Raw genomic sequence first — 9,916 nt, forward strand, 5'->3', positions numbered from 1 at the left:
CAAGAGTAGTATGCTGGCATATTATTATAATTGTTCTGTTTTATTATTGTTGTTCATGTCTTACTATGCCTAATATATATATTAAACTTTATCTCATATATATTAAACTTTATCATAGGTCTATATATATGTATAGGGAAAAACAGTATATAGAGGGTTTAGTACTATCTATAGTTTCAGATAATCCACGGGAGATCTTGGAATATATCCCTACTGATAAAGGGACACTGCTGTAGCTTTGTGGAGGGATTATAAGAGAATTTGGAATGTGTGTTTATCCCTAACTGTAATGCTGAAGTGACAGAAGACAGTCATACTGACCATCAAAATATACCTTGCCTCCATTGTCAGATACAGTAGCTTGATTGAACAGATAAGGCATTTCTCTTCAATTCCATCAACATTTTTGAGTTGAATATTTAACTTTTAAAGTAAGAGGTCGTAAGCTAACAAAATTGGCAGATACTGTGAACCGATAGTGAAAAATCTGTTTCCTTTTTGTCCTGGGTATACAGCAAGACTATATTTCCTAGCCTCACGTGCAGTTAGATGTAGGTGCAAAACTGAATTTTAGAAAATGAAATGGATGTATTTCTATTTTTAAGGTTTTGAGAATTCATAATGCTTTCTCCCAGTTTTTTCTCTTTGTACCAATTGGATATTGATTACAAGCTTGTAAGAGATAGTGGAATCGACTGGGCACAGTGACTCACACCTGTAGTCCCAGCACTTTGGTAGGCCAAGGTGGGCAGATCACCTGAGGTCTGGAATTCAAGACCAGTCTGGCCAACATGGTGAAACCCTGTCTCTACTACAGATACAAAAATTAGCCAGGCCTGGTGGCGTGTGCCTGTAATCCCAGCTACTCGAGAGACTGAGGCGGAAGAATCACTTGAACCCGGGAGGTGGAGGTTGCAGTGAACTGAGATTATGCCATTGCATTCCAGCCTGGGCCACAGAGCAAGACTGTCTCAAACAACAACAACAACAACAACAAAAGATGGGGAATCACAAGGTAGAAGGACTAAGATTATACTGTATTTTGTAGTAAGATGTTATATATTTTAAGTGCTCAATGAATTTGTGAAAAAGGAAGGTAACTTTTATCTTTCATTGTCCAGTAGAGACTTGTTGCAAAATGAAAGTTCAGCAAATAGTGGCTTGTTAGTACCCTTGTAAGTCTAGTGTTGGAAATATTTCTTGGTTTTAAACAACCAGTGTGCTGATTTTAGAAAGGGTGTGCTCATTTATTAGGAAGCTAAGAAAAATAACAGACCTGGAACAAAGGAAGTCATTCTGAGGCATTATGGTCTAAGAACTGTGTCCTCCAAAGGGAATGATAATATGACTGAGAGTTCACCTGAGGCACAGAAAGCCAAGTACATCAATAGATTACAAGTCAAATACCTCAGAAATTCAAAAATACACTATTGTGATTAGTGCAAAGAAAAATCTTTTCTTTCAAAAACTGGCAGCTCAGCTGAAAAGCAAAACAAAACAAAAAAACAAAACCTAAAAAACACTAGAATCTCACCAGTGCTCATATCCAAATTTTCTGTTAAAACAGAACTTTGTCCACTCAAAATATCTGAAATGGCCAATCACAGTGGCTCATACCTGTAATTCCAGTGCTTTGGGAAGCCAAGGCAGGAGGATCGCTTGAGGCCAGGAGTTAGAGACCAGCCTAGGCAACATAGCAATACCCGCATCTCTACAAAAAAATACTAAAAATTAGCAGGACATGATGGTGTATGCATGCCGTCCCACCTACCTGGGAGGCTGAGGCAGGAGGATCACTTCACCCAGGACTGTGATCACACCACTGCACTCCAGTCTGGACAACAGAGTGAGACCTTGTCTCATATATGTGTGTGTGTGTGTATGTAACACACATATATATTACAATTTTATATATATAATTGAAAGGGAGGAAGTTAAACTACAGCTGCAACAAAGCCCAACTGCTCTCAACTGTACATCAGATTGATTCAGTGTCAAACTCTGAACCTAACAGTAGGAGCATGATGTTTTCTGGTGTTAACTATTACTTCTTTTCATACTTACTGACCTTTTATAAAAAATATACAGCACACAGTAAAAAAAAAAAAAAAAAAAAAAAAAAAAAATATATATATATATATATATATCACGCATAGGAGAAAAAAGTTTTATCAAGAGAGGAATCAGTCAATAGAAGCAAATTGAAATTGTCATATGTTTGCATTGTCAGAGGGTGGTCATGACGATAAAAGTGCCTAAAGATCTAGTAAAACAAAGTGGAAAACATACATGAAGAGATACAGAATTTCAGCAGAAATATGGAAACAACAAAACACAGAAATCTAGAAATGAATATGATCTAAGTACACAGAGGAAAAGATCAATAAACAAAGACAAAGCAATTGAGAGTATACAAATGAAAAAGCAAAGAAAAAATTATAGAATGAGTATAATTTTAGTAATTCTAATTATAGAATGAGTAAAATTATAGAATGTGTGTAATTTGAAGGAAAGTGAAATGGCCTACCATCCTTGTAATTGAGTCTCAGAAGGGGAAGATTGAAAGAATGATACAGAACAAATATTTGAGGAGATATTTACTAAGAACTTTTTCAAAGTTGATGGAAATTAACACACAAAATCAAGTCGAAAGGGAGTTTTTTTGAAATGAGATTGATAAACACCTGGTAAGATATATATACTGGGGTGAATAATATCCCTCCAAAATTCATGTTCACTTGAAATTTCAGATGTGACCTTATTTCAAAATAGGGTCTTTGCAGATGTAATTAGTTATGATAAAATCATACTAGGTTAGGGTATCCCGAAATTCAATGACTAGTTTCCTTATAAGAAGACGTTGACAGAGATACAAAGTCCATGTGAAAATAAAGGCAGACATTGGAGGGATGCCAGCTTTAAGCCAACGGTTGCCTGCAACCAGAAGTAAGGAAGAGGCAAAGAAGATCCCTTCTCTAGAGTGTTGAGAGGAAGCCTTGATTTCAGACTTCTGGTCTACACAACTGTGAGAGAATAAATTTCTCTCGTTTCAAGCTATCTAGTTGATGTTATAGCAGCCTAGGAAACAAACTGATCAAGTTAAAAAGAGGAAGCACAAATGACTAATGTTGAGAATAGAAAGGACATTATAGCCTATTAACATTAAAGATAGTAAGTGCATGTTATGAACAACTTTATGCCAATAATCGAATAACTTAGATGGACAAATGCCTTTTGAAACACACCTTGTCAAAAATGATGCAGAATACAGTATATGAAAAAAGCTCCATATTTTTTAAAGTGAATTGGTAATCATAAATGTTACCAAAAAGAAAACACTAACTCCTGGTTGCTCCAATGGAAAATTACATCAAATGTGTAGGTTAGAGATAATATTAAACTCTACAGAGCTTCTTTCAAAAATTAGAAAACAAAACAATTTTGAATTTGTTTTATGAGGCCTGTATAACCCCTGTATTAATCCATTCTCACATTGCTATAAAGAAATAACAGATTGGGTAATTTACAAAGAAAAGAGGTTTAATTGGCTTCTGATGCTGCAAGCTGTACAGGAAGCATAGTGGCTTCTGCTTCTGGGTACGCTTCAGGAAACTTGCAATCCTGGTGGAAGGCGGAGGGGAAACAGGTACATGTTACATGGCTGGAGCAGGAGGAAGAGAGAGAGGGGATTTGCTGCACACTTTTAAACGACCAGATCTCATGAGAACTCTGTTTCAAGAACAACACCAAAGGAATGGTGCTAAACCGTTCGTGAAGGATCTGTCCCCGTGAAGCAGTCACCTCCCACCAGGACACAGCCTCCAACACTGGGGATTACAATTGAACATGAGATTTAGATGGGGACACAAATCCAAACCATATCAATCCCATTACAAAACTTGACAAAATAGTACAATAAAAGAAAATTAAAAATGAGTATTTCATGTGAATATGAATGCAAAAAATAAGATAAAAAGAAATAGAATTTAACAATGTAAAAGGTTATATATATGTGAGGCTTAACCCAGCAATGTAATTCACCACATAGCAAAATGAGAAAAACTATGTGATTATTATCACCAGATATAAAAAAGTAATTTGACAATTGATAGTATGCATTTCTATATTGACGAATAATTGGAAAATGAAACATTTACAACAGCATAAGACAGCCATATACTTAGGAACAATTCAGTGGACACACATGTAAGACCTGTAAGACCTTTACAGTGATGAGAAGAAACTTAAAATACCTAAGTAAATGGAAAGATATGTCACTAAATATGTTGGAGGACTCAGTATTGTTAGGATTTTCAATTTCTGCTTCGTGGTTTATGAATTCAGTGTAACCCCAAGCAAAATTCCAACAGTATATTTTAAATAAATTGACAAGTTGTTTCTAAAATCTGGAAATTCAAAGCATTTAGAATAGCCAAAGGAATCTTCAAACAGATAGAGGACTTACTGTACCTGGTTACAAGATATATTATAATGTTGCAGCAAAAGAGATAATATAGTATTAACATAGACAAATAGACCAATAGCACAATAGAGTCCTGAAATAGACAAATGCACATAGTCAATTGATCATCTTTTTAAAAAACATGACTTGAGGCCGAGACAGGCGGATCACGAGGTCAGGAGATCGAGACCATCCTGGCTAACATGGTGAAACCCCGTCTCTACTAAAAAAAAATACAAAAAACTAGCCGGGTGAGGTGGCAGACACCTGTAGTCCCAGCTACTCGGGAGGCTGAGGCAGGAGAATGGCGTAAACCTGGGAGGCGGAGCTTGCAGTGAGCTGAGATCCAGCCACTGCACTCCAGCCTGGGCGACAGAGCGAGACTCCGTCTCAAAAAAAACAAAAAACAAAAAACATGACTTGAAATTTGCATACATTTCTGGTTAGTAAAGTCAGAGTCACTCTGAAAAATTGTTTGATAGGGTTTTTTTTTAAAACTATAAATCTAGAATTACCAAATTAACTGCAATTCCATAGGATACGTTTTTACCTAAGAGAAATGAAAACAGAAATTCGCACAAAGGCATGTACCTGAAATTTCATAGCCTTATTCATATTAATCCCAACCTGGACATAAGTGTTCCAGAAAAGAGTAATGGATATATACGTTGTGCTGTATTCATGGAATCAAATGCTAATCAATAAAAGGAAAGAATCTGCAAAAACGTGGATGTGAGGTGGAGAAAGATGGCCGAATAGAACCCGCTAGCAATTGTTCACCCTGCAGGAATGTCAAACTGAACAACTATCCAAGCAAGAAAGCACCTTCATAAGAACGAGAAATTCAAGTGAGAGGTCACCAGTACCTCACCAGCAATAATTGTGATGGATCACAGTTTTAGCATAATAACGAGGAAAAATGCATTGAAGAAGGTAGGAAGGATGGGGTCTCACATTGCCTGTAACACTGCTTCCCCAGACTCAGGCAGCGTAGCAGGAAGAGAGAATCTCTGCTTGGGGGAGAGTGACGTGAGTGGAACTTTGCGTAATAACTCAGTGCTGCCTTGTAATAATGAAACGGCACCAGGCAAAAGTCTACCAATGCCCATGGAGGGAGCCCTTAAAATAGCCCTGGGCTAGAGGAGAATTCACTACCGCAGTAGCAGGAACTGAAGACTTGGTCTGCTTTGCCACCAACTGACTAAAGTTCCCTGAGACCCTGAATCAATTTCTCTGACAGCTAGGCCATGTCAACTGCAGTTCTTGAGCAAGCCCTGGTGCTGCACTGGTTTCAGAGGCTCTTTACTTTGACTTGGTTCAGCAAGGGACCAGCTGCAGTGACCATGGGAGTATATGGATCACCCATCCTCCCACTCCAGGAAACACAGCATAGGAGAGAGACTCCTGCGTTGGTGAAGGAGAGTGACAGTCCAGCCTCAGTAAAATAAAGCAATGGCAGAAATCCGGAAGCTTCTGATTCCAGATCATTACTGCTGGATGGTGCTTCTACACTCTTCTGAGGCCAGAAGAGAATCTGCTGCCCTGATGGGACCCAGGTCCCTCCATGCTTCACCTTCCTTTGACTAAATCATCCTTGGGTTTTGAATAAAATTCAGTGGCAATCAGAGAGTAGCAGCTGTTGGCCTTGCACAAACCCAGGTACTGTACTGGTCTGGAAGACTAGACCTTGGTTGTTATTCAGTATCAGCTGACAGTGCTTGCATTAACCCTCCCCCAACACCAAGAAGCCAGGCTTAATGAGAGGGACTCATTTGGCTTGGAGGAAAGATGGAAGAGAGTAATTAATTCTCTGGGAACCCAAGGAATTCTCCCTCATTTCTAAATTCATTAGGGCTAGGAGTCTGCAAGTGTCACAACACACTTAAGTTTAGGGTACCCTCTACTGCTGAAGTGGCTGCAGTTAACAGCCACTTTGAACTCAGAGAGCCCTCTGAAAAAGGAATTATAAGCAAGGTCAGAGTGTGAAGACTGGAATAAATACATAAATCTGCAATGCATGCCCAGACATTTAGGAATGTCCAGAAGCATCACAGACATCCAGGAAAATTTGGCCTCACCAAATGTACTAAATGAGGTACCAGTGATCAATCCTAGAGTGACAGAGATGTGTGACCTTCCAGACTGATAATTCAATATGCGTATTTTTGTTGAAACTCAGCAAACTACAATAAAACAGAAGGAAATAAGGATTCTTTCCGAGAACTGTAAGAAAGTTTGAAATGATTATCAAAAACTAAACAAATCTTGGAGCTAAAAATTCAATTGACCATCGGAAAGATGCCTCTATGTCTCAACAGCAGAATTGATCAAACAGAAGGGAAAGTTAATGAGCTCAACAGGCTATTTAAAAATACACAGAGGAGAGAAAAATGGAAAAGAAAGAAGCATATTTATATGATGTAGAAAAGAGCATCAAAAAGCAAATACAAGTTATTGGTCTTTTTTTTTTTTTTTTTGAGATGGAGTCTTGCTCTGTTGCCCGGGCTGGAGTGCAGTGGCCGGATCTCAGCTCACTGCAAGCTCCGCCTCCCAGGTTCACGCCATTCTCCTGTCTCAGCCTCCTGAGTAGCTGGGACTACAGGAGCCTGCCACCATGCCCAGCTAAGTTATTGGTCTTAAAGGGGATGTAGAGAAAGCATTTGGGGTAGAAAGTTTATTCATACATAATAGAGAAATTTCCAAACCTAGAAAAAGATAAGAATCTCCAGATACAAGAAGATCAGAGAACACCAAGAGAATTAAACCTGAACAAGAATACCACAAGGCATATAGTTAAACTCTTTTCAGGTACAAAAAAAATGGATCTTAAAAGCAGGAAGAGAAAAGAAGTAAATATGTATAAGGGAGCTCCTATATATCTGGAAGCAGACTTCTCAGCAGAAACTTTATCAATCAGGAGGAAGTGGGAAGACATATTTGAAGTGCTGAAGGACAACGAAAAAACTTCCACTGAGAATACTGTAGCCAGCAAAGCTATCCTTCGAACATAAAGAACTAGACTTTCCCAGACAAACAAAAGCTGAAAGAAATTTGTAACCGCTAGACTTGTCTTGCAAAACAACCTAAAGATTTTTTTACTTTGAAAGAAAAGGGCTCTAATGTGCTTCAAGAAATCATCTGAAGATAGAAAACTCACTGGTAAATCTAAGCACACAATATTGAGAGCACTCGAATGCTATAATTGTGTGTAAGATGCTAGAAAGTTTAGAATGAAAACTAAAACATAAACCTACCAAAAATTATATTGCTTAAGAAATAGGCAATATAAAAAGATGCAGAGACAATGAAAAGTCTAAAAGTAGGGGTAATAGACTTAGAGCTTAGAGTTTTTTTAGTATTTTCTCACACTGACCAAAGTTAAGGTGTAATCAGTTTAAAGTAACTTATTTTAAAATATTTTTGTAAGCCTTATAACCACAAAGCAAAAACTCGTAATACATTAATATCAAAGCCAAAGAATTAAAATATACTACTTGACAAAATCACTTTTACACAAAAGATAGTAAGAAAGGAATAAATGATTTACAAAACAACCAGAAAGCAACAGAATGGCAGGTGTAAATTTTTCCTAGTAATATTAGAATTGAATGTAAAGTGACTAAATTCTCCATTTGAAAGAAATGGAAAGGCTGAATTTTTTTTTTTTTAAGACCCAAGTATATGCTGCCTGCTAGAAACTCACTCCATCTATAAGGACACACGTAGACTGAAATGGAATGGATGAAAAAAGATATTTCATGCAATAGAAAACCAAAAATCTCAGAAGTAGCTACTAAGATAAAATAGACTTCAAGTCAAAAACTAAAAATTAGAGACAACATCACAATATAAAGTAGCAATTTACCAAGAGGAATGAGCAACTAAATATATATGCAACCATTATTGGAGTAATTAAACGTATGAAACATATATTAACTGGTTTAAAGGGAGAGGTAGACTGCAATATAATAAAAGGTAACTGCAGTGTCCCATTTTCAGCAGTGGACATGCCATTAGGACAAAAAGAAACAGTAAAATTAAACTACACTCTAGACCTAATGGAACTAGCAGACATTTATAGAACATTTTTTCTAATAGCTGCAGAATACACATTCTCATCAGCACAAGGAGAATTCTGCAGAATAAACTATATGTTATGACACAAAGCTTAACAAATTTTTTAAAAATCAAAATAGTGTCAAGTATCTGACCACACTGGAATAAAACTAGAAACCAATAACAAGAGAAACGTTGGAAACTATACAGATACATCAAAATTAAACATGTTCCTAACAACCAATAGGTCAATGAAAAAATTTTAAATGCACTTTAAAAATCTATTGAAACCAATGATAATGGAAACATAACATACCAAAACTATAAGAATACAGCAGAACAGTACTAAGAAGGAAATTTATAATAATAAATGCTAAATCAATAAAGACTCCAAATAAATAACTTAATGGTATACCTTAAAGAACTAGACAAGCAAGAACAGGCTGGAGTGGAGTGGCGTGATCTCGGCTCACTGCAACCTCCACCTCCCGGGTTCAAGCAATTCTGCCTAAGCCTCCTGAATAGCTGGGATTACAGGCATGTACCACATGCCTGGCTAATTTTTGTATTTTTAGTGGAGACAGGGTTTCGCCGTGTTGGCCAGGCTGGTCTCAAACTCCTGACCCCAAGTGATCCGCCCACCTTGGCCTCCCAAAGTGCTGAGATTACAGGTGTGAGCCACCATGCCTGGCCCAGTCAATAAAATTGAATATCACATTAATGTTATCAAGGACAAAAACCATAGATCATGTCAATAGATGCCAAAAAAAAAAAAAAAAAAGCATTTAATGCAATTCTGCATTCCTTTATGATAAAAACAGCAAACTGGGTATAGAAAGAACATACTTAAACACAGTAAAGGCCATGTATGAGAAACTCATAGCGTGATATTGACAAATAGGGAAAAATTGGAAGCCTTTTGTTCCAAGATCTGAAACAAGACAAGATACCCAGTTTTAACAATTGTATTCAATTTCACACCAGAAATTCTAGCCAGGGTAATTACTGAGGAAGAAGAAAGGGCTTCAGAATTCAAAGGAAGAACTTAAATTGTCATTATTGACAGATGGTATTTTCAGAAAACCATGAAGATTCTGATAAAAATGGGTTAGAACTGATAAATTCAATAGAGTTGCAGGATACAAAATCAACATGCATGTCAGTGAATAATGTAATGATATTTGTATATTTCAATAAAGAACTATCTGAAAAACTAAGGAAGCAGTTCCATTTATAATAGCTCCAGAAAATTAAATACTTAGGAATAAATTTAACCAAGGAGGTTAACAGTATTTACAATGAAAACTATACTGATGAAAGAGATTGAAGCAGATACCAAAAAAATTGAATGATATCCCATGTTCATGCATTAGAAGAATTAATATTGTTAAAATGTTT

Source organism: Trachypithecus francoisi, unplaced genomic scaffold (assembly GCF_009764315.1).
Source record: "Trachypithecus francoisi isolate TF-2019V2 unplaced genomic scaffold, Tfra_2.0 Lachesis_group5, whole genome shotgun sequence".
NCBI lineage: Eukaryota > Metazoa > Chordata > Mammalia > Primates > Cercopithecidae > Trachypithecus > Trachypithecus francoisi.